This window comes from Hyla sarda, chromosome 1 (genome assembly GCF_029499605.1).
Source record: "Hyla sarda isolate aHylSar1 chromosome 1, aHylSar1.hap1, whole genome shotgun sequence".
Classification (NCBI taxonomy): Eukaryota; Metazoa; Chordata; class Amphibia; order Anura; family Hylidae; genus Hyla; species Hyla sarda.
In genome coordinates, this window is record NC_079189.1 from 477,588,854 (window position 1) to 477,609,720 (window position 20,867).

Below are 20,867 nucleotides of genomic sequence, written 5' to 3' on the forward strand. Positions count from 1 at the left end.
CATGTGCCTCCAGCACAAAACTACATCTCCAAGCATGCCTGGATAGTCAAAGGATTTCTGGGCATGCTGGGAGTTGTAGTTTTGCAGAAGCTGTAGGCACACAGCAGAAGGCAACACTACTGCAAAAAGAAAAGAGTTATCTAAACACTGTACCTCCAACTATTCCAAAACTACAAGTCCCAGCATTACAGGACTGGCAAAGGAAGACACACATGAATGGCATAGGAATCTCAATGTATACAAGCCATATTGTCTTTGGTGGTAGAGTACAAGCAATCCCCAATAATAATTGTGTGTGTGCGTGTATACAGCATAAATCCAGAAAGGAAAAGGTTACAGAGCAGGGCTGCCAGGCTCGCTCCCCAGAGTAGTGAGTCAGCAGAGTGAGTGAGGGGGGAGGAGTCATCACAGTACAGGCAAGAGAGGGATATGCCCCCCTTCCTTTGACAAGATGGAAAAGACATTGAGCAGCTGTAATTTGCTGTATTTTTTTTTAATTACATGTACATGATCAGGATGAGGTACTAAGTAACATATATCAGGGTTTTCTTTTTCTTTTGTGGGATCTGACAGGTACGCTTTAAGGATGCTGCAGGGTATATAGTCAGAAAACAACAAGGTTATCTTCAGATATTTGTTTAATACGCACTGACCAGTGAGCATTTACACACAAAAAAAAATTCACAAGAATAAACTTTTTCACCAATTTTGGTGTGCGCTGCAAGACCACAAATCCAATACTCTTTGTCAACTAAACAGCGGCAAAGTTTGTTGGCGTTCCCCCCCCCCCATTCTGCATTAAGATTCTACATCCAAAGCAGCAAAATATAAATTCTAAATAAACAATCATTTTAGTAATTGTCCGTTTCCTGTCATCCACCTAAAATGCCCCTTTGCATGACACCATTTGCATGTATTATTCACCAGCTCCAAGAACATTTTCTTATAGCTTGGTTTCAGGTTCTAGTCCATTTGCTTCTATGTCATACTTGTGAAGTTCATTCTCAATGATGTACACAGAGCTGTCTCTTGGGGCTTTTTTGTTTTTCATAAACACTGTAAACTGGTAAAGAAGGGCACCTGGAAGAAAATGAATGGACATACTTAAGTGAGACAATGGTCAGAATTAGTAACCTTCTAATTTTGATATAGCTATGAGTTCTGTACGAGAAGTGCTGTACTATAAGGGGGGATTTATCATTGTGTTTAGAGCTGTTTTTGTGTGTATATTTGTTGCACAGTTGGTGCTGCCTGCAGCGTTTTGGGCTCTTTTTTGCGACTTTTTAGATTATACTTTTTTTTTTTATAAAAAAAAAAAAAAAAAAAACAGGTTGCACGGACCAGCTGTTTGGGTTAGTCTTTTGCAGTGGAAATTAATTTATCAACTGAGATTTTTTTCAAGTTGTTTTTGTGCAAAAAACAAAGTAAAAAAATACACCAGCCCAGACTTAGCATAGCTTTTTGATGTGTGTAGAGTGAAATTTCAGTAAATGTGTACCTGCACAAAATTTAATAAATGCCCTGCAACCCATAAATTTGGTGCACCTACACATTACCAGCACACAAAAAAAAAAGGTGTACAAAAATGTTTCACCTACAATTATAAATTCCCCTATGTTCTTTAAGGGCAGGTTCACACGGGCCGTTTTCACGGCTGCATCTGGATAGCTCAGTAGAGATCCACAGCTACGAGCGGACACACAGAGCTACCCGACCGCAGCTGGAAGCTCACTCAGCAGTCCTACTGTGACTGCCATAGTCGGATCCGTAGCCTGAAATGTGCTGCGGATGCGCCCCTTGTGACCCTGCCCCAATACAGGAAAATAATGCCATCATAGTAAAGAGTTAGGCTCTATTCACACGGCAGAATTTCCACAAATCTGCACCAATTCTGCTTCCGCATTCATTTGGGTGGTTTCTGGCTTGTGCGGAATTGGTGCTGAAAGCCCAATAGACACCAATGGGATTCTGCACTCCCATTCACACTTCAGAATTTCAGCATGTGGATTCCGCACAAGCTAGAAACCACCCACATGAATGCAGAAGCGGAATTGGTGTGGGGGTGGTTGGGTTGAAATGGGGGGAGACTGCCACTGGAGTTTTTGAATCAAAGCCTGAAGTGTGTTCAAAAGGAATGGGGAATATCTGCTGGATCTACTTCTGGCTTTGGCTCAAACTGCGGTGGTAGTTAAAAACACCAATTGGAAGCTCAGCCTTAGGATTCACATGTAGCTGTAATTTGTACCTAGCCTTACTGCTCATAATCGCCTCCTAGACAGGAAATTGTGTTATACTTTGAAAAACACATGAGAATAAATACAAATACTGATGCAAAATGGACCAAATACAGATAGATGCATAATTTAATCCATAGACTTCAATGGGAATGTTCCATTTTTAATATGGATAAAGGCAGCCTACCACATCAACACCGGCTCTGTATTATTTCTGATAAAAATCAGACACAATACAGACTTAGGGCTCTTTCACGCAAGCGGATTTACTTTCAAATTCGCAGCATTTTTCCCGGGATGGGCTCTTCACAGCAAATTTTCAGGCACTGGATTTTCTATTGGAGTCAATAGGGTCTGTGATTCAGTAGAATTGTTCCAGTAGAATTGTTCCCATTGACTTTACATTAAAGTTTTCCTTTTGACTTACATCATATTCCGTTTTTTTATTTTTTTTTATTTTTTTTTACACAACAGCATAGTTGACTTTGTTTTGCATACAGCAAAAAGTACTGTAACAGAGACAAAAATGCAGTGTGTACCCACTCTAAGACCTATATCAATATCCAGAAACTTGATCTGGACAGTCTTGTGTATACATCAGATAACTGGAGAAGCATTTGGCTGACAGTTACCAGAACATGCGTTCTGGATTGTCGTGGAGCGTGCATGTTGATTTTTAACAAAGAGATGGAGATAAGGCCAGGTTCACATCAGCATCAAGCTCTGTTCAGTGGAGCTCCGTTTGCTGAGTTTAGTCAAATGACAGGAGTTGAGTGATGAAAAAAAATAAATGCAGGTCCAGGTTTTTTTCTCTCTGCTCAACTCCTGCAAAACATCCGTCCAGCTCCATTGTTTGTCTCTAAAACAGACTCTTCCGGACGGAGCTCTGACAGATGTGAACTTAGCCTTCAATGTTACCTCTGGTAGTGCTCATGGGGAAGAAAGGATTGGGCACGTATAGATCCAGCCTGCCAGATTTTTGCACCCTACACAGGTTTGCAAATACATATTAGATCATTGGCCATGTTTGCCTAACCCAAGTTTATGTGTGTAGATTAGAGCTGGGCGGTATGACCAAATATGTGTATCACGGTATTTTTGCAACTTATGGCGGTTCAACGGTATATAACAGTATTTCTTTCAACGCCACCCCCCCACCCGCGAGCGCTGTTCTGCTCCCCCCCCCAATTAATTATCAGCCCAGCGGGGTACTACTCTCAAGTGTCACCCGCAAGCACTGCCCTCCTCCTCTTTGTTGGGGGCCTCCGGCAATGGAACTCTATACTGTACGCCAGTGGTCTCCAACCTGTGGACCTCTAGATGTTGCAAAACTACAACTCCCAGCATTCTGGGAGTTGTAGTTTTGCAACAGCTGGATGTCCGCAGGTTTGAGTTGGCTGTCCGGGCATTCTAGGAGTTGTAGTTTTGCCACATCTGGAGGTCCGCAAGTTGGAGACCACTGGCGTACAGTATAGAGTTCCAGCGCCGGCAGCCCCCAACAAAGAGGAGGAGGGCAGTGCTTGCGGGCCGTTGGGCTGATAATTAATTGGGGGGGAGCAGAACAGCGCTCGGAGGTCACATAGGATTAGTTCCCAGATGTGGGGACAGCGCAGCGCTGGGCTGGTAATTCATTCCCAAGGGGGAGGGGCCCAACGGTTATTGCGGTATGGGAACAATTCATATCGTGCAGCCCAAAAATTTCGGTATGAACCGGTATACTGCCCAGTGCTAGTGTAGATTGTAGATTGTACTAGTCTAATCAAGCTAAAATCTGTATATACAAAGCCAACATCACTTCTACATTGGCTAGTGTTCTCTAAGCACTAAACAGATACATCCATATTAGATTGGTACCTCATCTTCATTGGAAAGCAAAACACTGGGATGTCGCCCTGTCCTCACAGTAAGGTTATTGTCTAAAGAAGTAATTGGGTTCCTTGAACAACCCCAGTGTGCCAGGAAAGTACATGCACATGATAGAAATATATGCCAGGTGCTAAATAGGGTGGAGCAAGTCACAGCACAGATCGGCCCCAGGCTACCAATGTCTACATGCAAAAACCTGCTTATATGATGCTAATGAAGGGGAGTGCTCCAAGACGCCTGCATGCACAGATCCTGGCAGGATAAAGAAAGTAGAGAATCTTACATCTTAAGATAATCTCTTTTGCTGTAGTCTTATGGGCACAAGAAGGTTCTGTTTCACAGTTGTCATGGACAATATTCATTTATTTTCTTATTTCATTCAAGTTTTTACTTACTTAATAAAATAGTGAGAAAAAATGCCCCTAAGGCAATAGCCAGGACTTCACCATTTGTTGGGCCAGAATTGCAAACTGACTTGTCCATTTCCATCGCAAAAGTGGTGATGCCAGGAGTCACTGACTGCTTATCTGCAAAGTAATGACTTGGAGAGAAATTTGTGTGATTATTTACTTCGGTCCAGGAGATACTTCTTGTGTTAGTCTGTGCATCACTAGTTTGGTCCGCTGTAGTCCATGAGCTATCTGGGCTCTTCGTTGAAAAAATATTGTCTTTAATGACTGGATAATGTGTTTGGGCTTCAGTCAATGTCAAATTGTTCTCTGAATCCGTCACAAAATCAGATCCATGTGTTGTGTTTGTTTCACTCAAGGTAGGGTGCTTCCCATAGGGTTGGATTTCAGAAGCTTCTATTCGTGTAGTTGTGTGAGTGACGGCTCCACCAGTGAGCAGCAGCAATATGTCCGCAGCAGCAGAATTCACAGGGAGGAACCATATAGCAATAGCACTTAGCAAGGCTGAAATGTAAGATACAGTGTGAGAAATAGGAAAAACAATTGTTATATTTCATCAGTAAAACTCTACTACAGTAAGTGCGAAGTAGACAGAAAAAAACTGGATTTTTGGGTGGAGCGCTTCTGCTTGTAAAGAACAGGACTCAACAGCCGCGGTTGCACAGGACAAAAGGATTTATTGAATAGAAAATTATAGGACAACGCGTTTTGGCGCTAAAAAGCGCCTTCCTCAGGTCCACAGAGATCAAATAAGTGCGTCCTGTAGGTGTTTGTTGTGCATTGGCGGCGTGTCACGCCGCCAGTGCACAGCAAACACCTACAGGGCACACTTATTTGATCGCTGTGGACCTGAGGAAGGTGCTTGTTAGCACCGAAACGCTTTGTCCTATAATTTTCTAATCAGTAAATCCTTTTGTCCTGTGCAACCGCGGCTGTTGAGTCCTGTTCTTTACAAGCAGAAGCGCTCCACCCAAAAATCCCCTGTTTTTTCCTGTCTACTTCGCATCCACATTTCCGTACCCTTGGAGATACGGAAGAGGGGAAAGTGAGCTGCATACTGCATAGATCCCACTCATCCCTCTCCCCGCAGAGGGTTTTTGTTTTGCTCTGCTGGAATCTCCCAGCAGACCATGACAAAACCCAAGATGGGGTAGTGAGTTGGGCCCCTTCGTTCCTCCTACTATCTACTAGAGAGCGCCCCTTCGTTTTTTTACCTCTGCCTCTACTACAGTAAGTGCTAAGAGTCATTTGTGTAATGTACCTTGCAAAATTTATTTTTACGTTAAAGGGGTTGTCTGCCCTTAGAAAAAGGACCTGCTTTTACCAACCACAGTATTATAGAAGCATTCTAGGATATTTTTTTTTATATATAGTGCAGTATAGGCTATTATTAGAGAATCATGTCAAGGTTTCTTTGTTTGCCTTTTGCTTACCTCATTTTGTTGATGTGGCAAGCATGTGATTGTTTTACAAATGCACAATGATGTGGGCTCTGTAATGCAGCCTACATTTCCCAGGAATCCTCTGGCTTTGGCTGGGGTATTTCATTATTACAGCTGGTCATCTCATGGGGATCACCCAAGTGAACTCATTAGACTCGTTAAGGGGGTTGAGGTCAGTTCACACTATGCAGTTTTGTGATTGATTGATTTGATTTGTTACTCAAAGTGAGTTATTTTTAGAGAAATATTGCCATGAGGAGAAAGTGGTTTGACCTATAAACACAATAGGAAAGCGAAATTAGGGCTCAACTTATAGATGGGCATGGCTACAAAAGGAGGTGGCCTATTGGGCCATGGCAGAAGGAAGAGCAGATGGTGGGGACACAGATATGCGGTGGACATGCTTGACACCATGTTGCAGTTGGGAGGCAGCTATAAAGAACCCCCCAACAAAGGTACAAGCAGGCAGTGGATTGAGATAAGCATGTTCAGCTTGTAAGTTTTTTTTTAAAAACAGTGTGCCACCTGCTGTTGCAGACTACGATTCCCAACATGCTAGGACAGTTCAAGAATATCTGGACATGCTGAAAGTTGTAGTTTTGCAACAGCTGGAGGCACGCTGTTTGGAAAACACTGCTCTACACCCACGCATGTTGTGCTACAGAGCAGTCATCTACAATCTGTGGTTCTGCAGCTAGTGGAGAACTATAACTCCCAGCATGCCATGAAAGCCAAGGGCTGTCAGGACATGCTGGGGGTTGTACTTTACACCAGCTGCAGAGTCACAGATTGTGGATCACTTCTCTGTAGCACAACTTGCATGGGAGTTGTAATTTCGGTTTTCACCCAAGTACATCCCAAATTTTTAGTTTTGGCCTGCATTTCAGTTCACCACTAGTTTTTACCATATTTCGCACTATTGTGGCAGAAACCCTATTTTTGCTATGATTTGGGGAAAATCAAAGAAAAAAAAAGGCAGCGAGAAACACAATAGGGGACATTTATTATTGTGTGTACACTGGTTTTTATATCTATTATGTAGCGCTATTTTTTTTTTGCGTCTTTTGAATTGTTTCTACGTTCTGGTTGCTGGATGCTTTTTTTGCAGTGGATAGCGAGTTATCATGTGCTCCTTTTCATAAGTCGAGCACAAATTTTGTGCACAGCAGCATTATTTTGCGCAACCCTACATCATCAATGAGGACACCCGGAAATGTGTGAGATGATAAACAACTAAATGTGCGAGAAAGGGGCGCATGCGCGCAGCTTGCTGAGCAGGACGTGTTCTATGTGAGCTCCGCGCCACTCGCTACAAAGCACCTATATTAGTGCTGACCTGTCAGCTCCTGTGAGAAGAAAACCACTTACCAAAATGGCGGATAAGACCAAGACAGCTAAAAATCGTGTTCCGGGAACAAATCGTTCCATATCTCAGACTTTACCTGAAATCTTTGGGTCCGGCGCAAAATCCAAAACCTCCCGCGCCTCAAGCCCGACTCTCCTTGAGGAAGCTGATATAGCTGACGAGCCGACCCTATTACAATTACCAGCGGACCCCATGAACCCTGCAGAACTCTACAAGTCCATACAACAGATGTTTAAAGCTGAACTTACTCAAGCGGTGACTGACTTCACCAAGCAGGTGAGCGACTTAGGCCAGAGAGTCTCAGACCTGGAGCTGAGGTCTGATGATCTAGAGGTAGCCATAGAAACTGACAGACAAGCCATAACTGAACACACAGACCGCATGGATCTTATTGGACTTAAGTTGGAGGACCTTGAAAATAGGTCTAGGAGGGCAAATATTAGAATCCGGGGACTACCGGAGACGGTCACTGACCTTCCCACCATGGCCCTCTCTCTATTCGGATCCCTGCTGCCACAGATTGATCCCACACAATTTAGAATGTACCGCATGGTCCCGAGGGATGTGGTTCTTAGACTGCACTATCCAGAGATGAGAGATCGCATCCTCCAGACTGCCAGAAATGTTTCCCCGCTACCGGGCTTACCTCAGTCTGTACATCTATATGCGGACCTGGCTCCTTCCACCCTTGAACGCAGAAGACTCGTGACCTGTTACACTGGCCCTACAAAAAGCGCAAGTGCGATATCGCTGGGGATTCCCTTTCAGCTTGCAGTTTGAATTGCGTTCTAAGAATTACACAGTCCGCACACCTACCGAAGCATTGGAAATATTTCAGCGTGAGAAAATACCCTATGATGAAAACGAAGCTCCACTGGCCCGTCAGCCTAAGCTGAAGAGAGTCTGGCAACGTATTGACTCACCATATAAACGACAACGTTCACAGGCTCGTCACCCTGATTGACATTACATCCTGCAGGATTTTACATGCTGGGTTTAGTGATGTTTCATATCCTCATGGAGATTTGACTCAATTTTTGTTGACTACCTATGTGTATTTGAACACTGTTCGGATATAAAATACCTGAATTTCGTGCTGGACTTAACCTACAAATTAAAGGAAGGGCATAATATCATATTTCCAGTCTTATACCAGCATTTCTACCCTTTCTGACTTCTCACCTCACCTTCTTTTCCTACTAATTATTCTCCCCCTTTTTACCTTCTTCTTTACATTAATCCTGCTCCCTCTTTTCCCACCTCTTCTATATCCTCGGTATACTTACCTATATACTCTCAGATGTTGCCTTATGATGTTCTGACAGATGGTTAATTTATTAGATCTGTTTTCTGAATCTGATAGGTTGGCTTTCTTTGTACTACATGTGGTGCTAGGCGGAATGGATTAACATGTTGCCTCACTTTCCGAGGTTTTGCTGGGAGCCGGGGGTCATGAGTGGCGATGAGTTCCCTGCTCCCACCGGCCTTGGACTCCTTGATTTCGTATTAGTTGTTTTACTTAAGTTCATTGCAGTTTTACTTACCATTATTTGTTTAACTATATCTTCTCCTTGTCCCCATCTTAATGTGTATCTCCTGTGGTATGGTTCAAGTGTACGCTCCAATCATATCTTATTCCTGTTTCCCTTATGTCCAGTGCTGTTGTTCTTCCATCACTTTGTATTATCCTTCCCTAATGTGTCGAGTCCTGTCCCATAATGTGAGGGGATTTAATTCCCCCCTGAAGAGGAAAAAAGCATTTAAAGATTACCTTAAACATAACCCAGATATTATTGCATTGCAGGAATCTCACTTTACTCCGCAATCATATCCTTAATTCTTTCACTCCAGGTTTAATAGATACTTTATGGCTTCCTACACTAACAAAACCCGAGGAGTAGTAATTCTTCTTAATATTGAGTTCCTCCTTTCTGTCCAGGGCTCCCATGTTGATCCTGATGGGCGTTATCTTATTTTAGAGGGCCTCCACATTCACTCTAAAATATGTATCATCAACACATATGCACCTAATGATGATCCACTGACATTTTTTACCCTTATTGCTGCCAAACTACAAACCCTTTCTTATGATAAACTGATATGGTGTGGAGACTTCAACATGGTCTTTAACGGAGTTCTGGACAGATTGAGCACCACTTTATTTAGACGCTCGGGCACTCAACATAGGCTTTTACTTAAAACATTTCTTGATAATGAGCTTGTGGACACGTGGAGGGAACACAATTTAACTAAGAGAGGCTATAATTATTTTACCCCAGCTCATGGACTCTACACCAGAATTGACTGGATCCTCACTAACTCGACCACTTTATCTAATCTCCTCTATGCCCGACATATTCCATTTGTGTGGTCCGATCACGAAATAGTTTTTGCATGTTTCCAATTTGGAAATAGATGTGATACTCCATTTACATGGCGACTCAATGAATCGACTCTGTCGTCCACACATACGTAACCAGATAGAAACAGACCTTTCTGACTTTTTTACCACCAACTGTACTGACAACTCAGATGTGGGCTGGGTTTGGATGGCCCATAAGGCCTTTATTAGAGGTAGACTTATAGCTGTTGCTTCATAACTGAAAAAATATCGCAATAAGATACAGGCCACTCTTGAAAATAAATTAGCCAGATTAATCATAGCACATCAGGACAACCCTACTCCGTATCTCCTACAAGCTTTATGGACTACGAGGTTACAGTTGGACGCGGTACTTACGGAACATACGGAGAAGGTTTTAAGATGGACCCAGGCTACATATTATAAATGGGCAAACAAACCGGACCGTCTTCTGGCGTCCATGCTTAGACAGAGGCAAAGACAAAATAGAATACACTGTATACAGATTAAACCTGGTGTTCCCACCTCCGACCCATCACGAATTTATGAGGTTTTCCATAATTTTTATTCCTCACTATATAAAGAAAATGCCACATCCCCTTCTGCTCCAACTATTAATACTTTCCTTCGCTCTCTCTCTCTTCCTTCAATTTCTTCTAATACTAGAGACGCTCTTAATGCCCCCATCTCATCTGAAGAGGTCTCTGCAACAATCTCAGATTTAAAACTTGGTAAGGCCCCAGGGCCTGATGGGCTTTCGGCTATGTATTACAAGAAGTTTGAATCCATATTAGTTCCACACATTGTTAATTTTTGTAATAAATTACTGACAGGATCCCCAATGCCCCCTGAATTTTTGATGGCCTTCATAGTTGTTATCCCCAAACCCCAGAAAGATCCTCTTATCCCGTCTAACTACCGTCCAATCTCATTGATTAACTTAGATACAAAAATATTTACATCTATTCTGGCCAAGAGATTAAATGTTATACTCTCTGATATTGTTCATAACGACCAAGTGGGATTTGTTAGGCTAAGTTTCCACTTGTTTTATTTTTTTTGCAAAATGCAAAGAAAAACGCCAATTCTGCCGCATGGCGTTTTTTTGGTCAAAAAATACTGCGGCCAGATGTTAGCTGTAAGTCAATGAAAAATCGCAAATTTCAAATTCCACTTTGCGTTTTTTCACTTTGGTGTTTTTTTCACTTTTTCTGCGTTTTTTTCTGCTCTTTGGCGTTTTGAAAAAAACGCTGTAGTTCCCTCAAACCGGTGTTTTTGTCAAAATCGTGGCGTTTTGCTCCAATAGAAGTCTATGGGAGTGAGAAAACGCCAAGAAAAACGCTATGTGGATTTTAACTTTAGCGTTATTGCAGTTTTTAATCTTTTTTTGACTTTAGCGATCCAAAAAAGTGATGTAGATATAAGGAAAAAATTGTATCTAAAAATTGTATCTAACGAAATGTATATTATTGAAAAAAAATATATATATTACTTTTTAAACAGGAATCAATTTATGTGTGCGGGGAAATAAAAATGTAGCCGACAATTATAAAAATGTATTGTGTGTGTTTCACTTTTTTGCTTTATTTTTTAATTTTTTTTTTAGTTAGTTCTACTACTCCCAGCATGGAACACACTGTTCCATGATGGGAGTAGTACTACCTGTACTAATAGACAGATCGCCCGCTGCGATCTTTCTGTATAATATATAGATGCGGCGGCCGCTCTTCTATGGTCCCCTGCCCTGACGTATATTTACACTTATTCATATTTCCCACATAGCTGTGATTAGACAGATGGTTCCAGCCAATCACAGCTCTCTGTGAGAAATAGGAACATGTGTATATATACGGCCGTGCAGGGGACCATAGGAGAGCGGCCGCTGCATCTATACATCATACAGGAGCATCACAGCGGGTGTCAGGAGTGATACCCGTGGTAATCTTTCCATAACTGCAGGTAATACTACTCCCAACATGGAGTACACTCTGCCTCATGCTGGGAGCTGCAGTACCTGCATTAATAGACAGATTGAAGCGGGTGTCAGAAGTTACACTCGCTGCGATCTGTCTATTAATACAGGTACTACAGCTCCCAGCATGGAGCAGAGTGTGCTCCATGTTGGGAGTAGTAGTGCCTGCTTAAGGACACATCACAGTGGATGTCACTACTGACACCCGATATGATCCTCCTGTCTATAGCAGAGATGGAGCGACTGTATACATCGCTCGCATCCCTGCTCTGCTTTATACTCTGGGCCGGCCGCTCATTCATTCATCTTTTCCTCAGAGCTGTGATTGGCTGAAACCATCCAGCCAATCACAGCTCTGGGTGGGAAATATGAATTTCTGTTGACATCAGTGGCCGGAGTATAGTGCAGAGAGGCGAGCCATGTATAGACCCGCTCGCTTCTCTGCTATACTATGGACGATCGCATCGGGTGTCAGGACTGACACCCGAGGCGATATGTCTATAGTACAGGTACTATCACTCCCAGCATGGAACAGTCTGTTCCATGCTGGGAGTAGTAGTACTACATAAAAAATGTTAAAAATGTATTTAAAAAAAAAAAGTGAAACACACACTTTATTAAAAAATAATAAAAATTGGGTTATAAAATATATACATTGCGTTTAATAAAAAAATTTCGGGGGCGTGGCCTGGCCGTGCACGGAGATGGCCGCTTAACTTCGCAGCTCCGCAGCAGTCACTCGTAACACGGGCTATTGATCCTGCCAGCGACTCCTAAAACTACTCAGAGGACTCACCGTCCACTATGGCGACTGCGGGCAGGAAGCGGGCTAACAAGCAGGAGGAATCTCGGTCCCTAAGTCGATTTTTCACGCCGGGGAGAGCCGGAGCTCGTGGCGCCCAAGATGGCGCGGGTCTTCCTGCTGCAGCTACCTCGGGAGACGGCGCTACCACACGCAGATCGTTCCTCCCACAACCTCAGAGGAAATCTGCGCCCTCCATTGCCGAGGTAGGAGACACTGCCCCACTCTCTAGGGCCCCCTCTTTCAGCATTCTCCCGGAATCATGGGACTCCCCAGGCCCGTCGCTGCATTCCAACATGGCGACGGGGGAAGAAGCAGATGATACCATGCCACTGCCACTGATGGGGTCTCCTAATACCCCTGGGATTGATGAGGGCCTGCCAGCTCTCCACTCCCCGTCCCCACACATAAGCCCTGTGAAGCAGAAGCCCCGGCTTGACTCTGATGAGGGGGGAGAGTGGGGCCTTGCAGCTGATGGCAGCCTCAGGGACGCTGCAGAACACAGGGACATGTTTGCTCTCTATCAAACTACCGACAAGGCTGTCTCTGAAAATACCTTAAAGGATATGCTCCTGCTTCTCCGCTCATCCCTCCATAAAGATTTCTCTACACTACTGATCCCTATTAGATCCTCCATCTCAGCTTTGGAGCATAAAGTAGCGCATGCAGAAACCAAAATGGCGTCCTTTGCTAAGGCCCACAACGAGCTAGTGGACGCCCACAACGCTCTGGATGAAGCTGTTACCGCGGTGAAGGGAAAAGCTAGTCGACGCAGAAGACCGAAGTCGGAGAAACAACGTTAAACTTAGGGGCATTCCAGAATCTATTCCGAATTCCCAACTTGCCAAGTATGTTGAAGATCTGACTAGACATATTTTGCCGGATCTCCATCTCTTTGAATACAGCATTGACCGGGCGCACAGAGTAGCCAAACCTAAAACGCTTCCTGATGACTTGCCCCGGGATGTCCTTGCCCGCTTCACCTTCTTTAAGACTAAGGACTTGCTACTGCAATACTCCAGGAGGCGAAACTCCCTCCCAGCACCCTATGAAGGGATTCAATTGTATGTCGACCTCTCAGCTGCAACCCTACAGGCAAGACGTGCCTTAAACCCCCTGACAAGAGAGCTGCGCAGATTGGGGGTGCCCTACCGTTGGGGGTTTCCGACGAAGCTGCTGATTCTGCGCCAGAACAAGATGCATGTCATGACCACGGTGGACGATGGGCTTGAGACTTTGAGAAAATGGGGTTTATGCCCTAATGACCCCCCTGATTCACCTGTCCATCGCTCTCCTAGAGACCCCCCCGGACTCACTTGATCTACACTATACCTGGCGCGGGACTGTCCTGATTCATCTCCTAGTTTGAATTTTTTTTTTTTTTGCCTTGAGTGACTCTGCTACTTCACGTTGTGACTCACACTTTGCTCTTTCCTTTTCCACGACCCCGTCTGTGGTGTAATTTCTCCTTTAACACCTTGCTCATTTTTCCTAGTCCCTTTTTATTTTTTGTCCTTGATTTGTGTCTTACCCCTCATTATTACTGGTCCCTGTCCGTTTAATTCCCATTTCTCTTATATTGATGTATGTTATACTTGTTGGATTTCAGGTCTCACCCAATCAAAGACCAGCACGTTAACCGACACAGGCTCACATCGACAGGTGACAAGGTAGGCCTCTCATCTGACTATTCTCCTCATCCTCTCTTCTCCGTTTTCCTCTTTCTCCTCCTCTCTAATCCCTTCTTCCTAATTCTCTTAAAGACCCCTGACTATCATGGGCGTTAAGCTATTTTCCATGATTGCGAACGGACTTAACAGTCCACAGAAACGGAGCTTCATGTGGTGTGAGATAGAGCGCAGCTCTGCTGATATTGTTTGTATACAGGAGACTCATTTCTCCTCCAAAAACCCCCTGTCTTGCGCCACAGGAGATTAACCACACAATTGTTGCATCATCTTTTCAGAAGAAGAAGAGGGGGGTAATGATTGCCTTTGGCAACAAGATAGCGACGACCATTCACACACAAATAGTTGACCCTTTTAGTCGTTATATTATAATTGTGGGCACGTTTGACAATGTTGACTATACTATAGTAAACCTATACGCCCCTAATATTCGCCAGGGCCAATTTTTACATCGGCTTATGCGTAAGGTAGATACGGTACGTAGGGGTGCTTTAGTCGTCTGCGGGGATTTTAATACGGTCGCCTCGCCCTTGCTTGACTGCTCCTCCCCTGAGACGAGGCGATCCTTTTCCTTATCGGGATTGCTTGCAGACAATGATTTGTTTGACATCTGGCGGCTGCAGCATGCGTCCGAACGAGACTACACCCATTGTTCGGCAAGATTTCGTACATATTCTAGGATTGATCTAATTCTAGTCGATCGAAGTCTCATTGAATGGGTGGCCTCTTCATGCATCGGCCAAATTACATGGTCGGACCATGCGTCGGTCTCCATTATTGTCAAAGGAGACTTGTCAAAACGCTCTGACTTTGTGTGGAGAGCGAACACCCACCTGATTGCACATACCTCCCACTCTGAGCGACTGTCGACTTCCCTAACGGATTATTTCCTACTAAATAATACCCCTGACGTAGGGACCCTGACAATCTGGATGGCACACAAGGCTGTGATTAGAGGCTCTTTCAATCAAATGGGGGCTACGTTGAAAAAACAACGGACTCTGGCATTGCAAGAATCCCTTAATAAAATAGCTGCTTTGGAGGCCATCCAGAAATCCCAATATTCTGCTGATTCTGACTTACATCTACGCACTGAGCATTTACACCTCAGATCGTTGTTGTTGCGCGACTATGAGAAAATCCTCAAACGCTCAAAACTGTCTTTCTACCTGCATGATAATAAACCCGGCTCTCTCTTAGCTAGAAAATTGAAACCCGCTTTTTACAAACAACGAATTCCTCTGATTAAACATCCCAAAACCCAAGCCCCCATGCTCTCACCTCGACAGATTGCCAATGCCTTCAGGGATTATTATGAGTCCCTCTATAACCTCAAGGATGACCCTCAGTGCCCCCAGCCCTCCCAGACTTCCATTGATTCCTTTCTCTCCTCCCTCACACTTCCTACACTCTCTCCAGACGCACTCTCGCTTCTCAACACACCCATTCAAGCAAAGGAAATTACAGACGCCGTACGATCCCTGCCCTCTGGCAAAGCTCCAGGCCCTGATGGTCTCCCGAACGAATATTACAAACGTTTTCTCCCTATCTTACTGCCCCATCTCTTACCTGTATTCAATGACGCTATGACGACTGGAACTCTTCCCTCTGACATGTTAGACACTCTGATTACGACTATCCCCAAACCAGGTAAATCGACAGACTTGACCTCTAACTACCGTCCTATTTCACTGCTGAACGCCGACGTTAAACTTTATGCCAAAATATTAGCCACGCGCTTAAGTTACTACTTACCTTCTCTGATAGGTAGAGACCAGGTGGGGTTTGTTAGGGGACGTCAGGCTCCGGACAACACTAGAAGGATGATCTCCATTCTGCAACATTGTGAACTACACCAGCTCCCGACTGTATTCCTTACCCTCGACGCTGAAAAGGCATTCGACAGGGTGAACTGGCAATTTACATTTGCGGCGTTAAGAGCCTTTGGCATTATACTCCAACCCTGTTGCCAATGTATTTACCAACGGAGCCCGCTCTGACCGGTTCACCCTGTCGAATGGGACGCGCCAGGGCTGTCCACTGTCGCCACTGGTTTTCCTTTTGACAATCGAACCTCTAGCCCATGCTATACGCTCCCAACCTGACATAACAGGAGTCCGTATTGGAAAGAGGGAACATAAGCTGGCGTTATTCGCTGATGACATAATTCTGACCTTGACGGACCCGACTACTTCCCTGACAGCCCTTTTTCAGACTTTAACCCTCTTTGGCTCTGTCTCCTACTATAAACTAAACGTTTCCAAATCCCAGGCCCTCCCCATCAGTGTCCCCCCAGCTCTCCTTACAGTCCTACGCCCTCTGTTCCCCCTCGACTGGCAACGGCACACTATCTCATATTTGGGCATCCACCTTACTTCCCCCTCCACCTCCCTCTTTCAGGCTAATTTCCCCCCGATGCTACCCTCCCTAGAGTCTTCCATCGCACACTATAAAACGCAATTGTTGTCCTGGCTTGGTAGACTAGCTACATTTAAAATGCTACTGCTCCCCAAACTACTATACCTTTTTCGCACACTTCCCATTAGGATCCCCCCTTCCTTCTTTAATTCTGTTAACAAACTCCTCGACAGTTTCATATGGGCGTCGGGCCGCCCTAGGGTTTCCAGGAGGGTTATGACCCACCATAGACAAGTGGGGGGACTGGGAAGGCCAGACGTTGCAGACTACTATCGGGCCGCGATTTTAGACCAAATGCAACATTGGTGGTCGGGTAATCAGGAAAAGTTGTGGGTGTCTTTGGAACAATCATGTAGTCAAGAATGCTCTCTACAATCTAGGATGTTAGCTCCACTGTCGCGTAAGACATTACTCCGCACCCCTTTGACAGCGATCACGACCTCGGATAATATTTGGAGAACTAGCATAAAATCCTTTCCGAACCGCACCACTTGCCCCACATCTGTCGTTCCCATTGAACACCTTTCGCTCCTCATACCTGACCTAGACCTGTCTTCTTGGAAGGCAGCGGGTATTCACACTGTCAGAGACCTCCTAGATGACCACAACACAGTACATTTCCCGACGATCAAAGATAGGTTTAATGTTCCACAAAGCGACTTCTATAAGGGGCTTCAAATTAGGAGCCTGCTAGCGACTGGTCTGCTAGACCGTATGAAGCTACCGGCAAGATTACTCAGTTTCCTGGGTTCACAGAGAGGGTCATGTAGAGACATCTCATTCTTCTATGATTTACTTAGTGATAAACTAACCATAGCTGACTTTCCTTATATGCTCAAATGGGAACGGGACCTGAAATGCACTATTTCTTCTGATCAATGGCGCTCAGCCTTTCAACAGCTTACCTCTATATTCAGGAATGTGACCCATCAAGAAGCCGTCCTTAAAAGTATCCATAGATGGTACTACACCCCCTACCGGCTACATAAAATTTATCCTACTTGCTCCGCCCAGTGCTGGAGAGGATGTGGGGAGGTGGGTACAATAATGTATGTTCTCTGGGACTGCCCATCCATAAAACCTGTTTGGAGGGGCATTGAGCTGGTTCTATCTAGAATGTTAGGCCTCCCGATCAGCGTTCCCCCTACCACTGCACTTCTCTTATTAGACTTAGAGGACTACCCTTACTCTGTCAGAACTGTGTTAGCGCACCTATTTATGTCTACTAAATTGTTCATTACCCGTAAATGGAAGACGCCCTCTCCCCCAACCCTGTCCACATTTGCTCTCTCTCGCCAGAGAGATGTGAAATTTTTGAGGGCCTGGGACATTTGGATACACAGCCCGCACTACGTTCCCCCTATCTAACCATGCGACTCTCTCCCATCTACCATCTGTGCTTTCCTCTTCACTCCTTTTCCGTTCTGTTTTTTTTTTCTTTTTTTTTCTTCTCTTTCTTCTCTCTCTCTCCTCTGAGGGGCCATGCCTGTGAAAATTAGTCCACTGCACATCCAGAGTAACTCATTATGCCACCTATATATGCATAGGGCCATTACTAACTCTCTGACTGACTGACTGTCTGTGTCTCTTGATTCTCCTTGATCCTCGAAGATGTATTTTTGCAAGCTCTTTTTTTTTCCACTTTCTTTTTTTTTTTCCTCTTTGTACCTAGTGGCACTGCTCTGGTGCTCTCTGAGGATAATATCATTGTTTACTGTTATGTTCCCTGTTATACGGTTTGTTCGATGTAATTATACTTTTCGAACTGTATATGTTATGTTCACCTTTTTCCTAAAATAATAAAACTATTTAAAATTAAAAAAAAAAAAAAAAAAAAAAAAAAAAAAACACTGCTGCATCCTTTTTTTTTTTTGGTACCCAAGAAATTTTGGGTACCAAAAAAAACCCACCAAGGTGCAATTTCCACACAAATGAAAAAAACGCCGGAAAAAACGCAAGAAAAAACGCATGATGACGTCACTTGCACTGGCGGTTTTTCAGGCGTTTTTTTTATCCCTAAAAACGCAGTGCAAAAAACCAAGTGGAGACTTAGCCTTAGAGGTAGACAGGCCCCAGATAATATCCGTAAAGTCCTTAACATAGTCAACTGGGCCTCCTCCACTTCCACTCCTGTTACGTTGTTAGGGCTTGATATCGAAAAAGCCTTCGATACAGTATCATGGCCCGATTTATTTGGTGTCTTGCAGACTATGGGTTTTTCAGGTCCATTTGTTGATGCAATTCGCCTAATCTATTCTGATCCTCAAGCCTACCTCAAACTTCCATCCCTCTCACCTTCTCCAATTCAGATTGGACGGGGAACTCGCCAGGGGTGCCCCTTATCACCGGCACTATTTGCTTTAGCCATGGAACCCCTGGCGACACTTCTTCGAAACAATCCAGATATAGCAGGAGTCCACATTGGGGAATCAATATATAAGGTGAACCTTTTTGCCGATGATTTGTTACTTACCATTACTAAGCTGCTCATCTCCCTGCCCAATCTTTTTGTACTACTTGATAAGTTCTCTACAATATCGGGGCTTGTCGTGAATAGATCTAAATCTGAGATTTTGCATTGCCAAACTTCTAAATCTGTATCTGACCTCATTTCCCTCAACTTTAATCTGAAATCTCCTTCCTCTTTTCTTTCTTACTTAGGTGTCTCTGTCCCTACATCCCTCAGTGAAATTTACAAGGTAAACTATATACCCCTCTATAAAGCTATTAGAGAGGATTTAAAAAATTGGAATCTTCCACATATCTCATGGATGGGGCGGATCCATTCAGTAAAAATGGTGATACTCCCGAAAATATTATACTTATTTCGCACACTACCTGTCCCAATTAGGGTGGCTGATATTAGAAAACTACAATCTGAGATTTTCACATTTATATGGCGAGGTAATCACCCAAGAATACCTAAATCGATCATGTATTATCACAAGAGAATGGGGGGTTTATCAACACCTAACCTTCTCCTTTACTACCGGGCGGCTAGATTAGCCCAACTCCTTCTCTGTAATGCACCGAACTCCTATCCTAGATGGGTAACATTGGAAAATGATCTACTTTCTCCTTACGGTGGCTCCTTATATTAAGACTAGGGCTACTATATCTTTGTATTCTATTTTGCTGTGGCGATCTGTAAGATTTAAGTCCCATTTACAATCTCCTATCTCTCCTGCTATGCTTATTCTACACAACCCAATGTTCCTTTCGGGTGTCCGAGGCTCAAATTTTTCATGGTGGTATAGGAACAACTTACTTACATTAAACAATTTTCTAGTGAGGAACAAATTAATTAGTAAAGACGCATTCATGTCATGCCACAACCCACCTTTAGCGGAATCCTTTAAGATCTCTCAAGTATTTTCTTTCCTCGCCTCTCTGTTCTCAAAAGAATCTATGGTAGAACCATCCTTGTTCGAGAGGTTAGCCTTATACTCCCCATTACGTCCGGGTTCTCTCTCTATAATCTATTCGTCTCTTAATGCTCCTCCACCTGATACTAAACTTAAATTTATGTCCCAGTGGGCAGAGGACTGCCAGATAGATCTCTCATTAACCCAATGGCACGACTGCTGTACTCAGCTCAGCAAGGGATGTTGGCAGGTATCTTTGGCAGAAACCACTCTAAAGATTTTACATAGAACATATTTCGTTCCTATCAGACTAAATGCCATCTATACCTCAGTATCTCCACTATGTTTTAGAGGTTGTGATGTGGAGGGATCGATGCTGCATACATGGTGGACTTGTTCTAGGGTTGAATCTTTCTGGAGAGATATTATGTCACTCATCAAGTCTGTTACAGGTAAACAACTCTCACTTGATCCAGCTACCTACTTGCTGGGTCATAAACCTACGGGAATATCCTATGCCTGCTTTAAATTGATTCAATTTATCTTGTTAGCATCCAGGATTCATATAGCAGCTAAATGGCGCTCTCCAGATCTCTCAGTTAGTACTGTAATTACTCGCATTAATTCCATAATGGTTTCTGAAAAACTAAATTCAATCCGAGCTGACTCGATGGAACTGTTTACCAAAATTTGGGACCCATGGATCTCCTCTTCTCACGCTCCGGACATATCCTATTACTTATCTTTATAAAAGACACATTTAAATTTATTATTATACGACAGCGCTCTCTAAGTATCTACCATATTACTGATGATGCCAATTTCTGAGCAAACTATAGTTCACTTGACATTATATTAATTCTGACATCCATACACATACCTAACTCTTCCCCCCACCCTTCATACTTCTACCCATTAAGACTTTGTATGTCTGTTATTTTA

General features: G+C 43.8%; 1 protein-coding gene across 1 annotated transcript in view; it reads right to left on the reverse strand.

Annotated features, from left to right (window-relative positions):
• Nucleotides 1-630: 630 nt before the first annotated feature.
• The window catches only part of LZTR1 (leucine zipper like post translational regulator 1), a 99,772-nt gene continuing 79,535 nt past the window's right edge, over nucleotides 631-20,867 (reverse strand). Inside the window, exons 22-23 of the transcript XR_008847414.1 lie at nucleotides 4,496-5,014; nucleotides 631-1,080 (exon numbers count right to left, since the gene is read on the reverse strand). The gene's annotated coding sequence lies outside the window, so the exon portion shown is untranslated. The remainder of the gene's footprint in view (nucleotides 1,081-4,495; nucleotides 5,015-20,867) is intronic.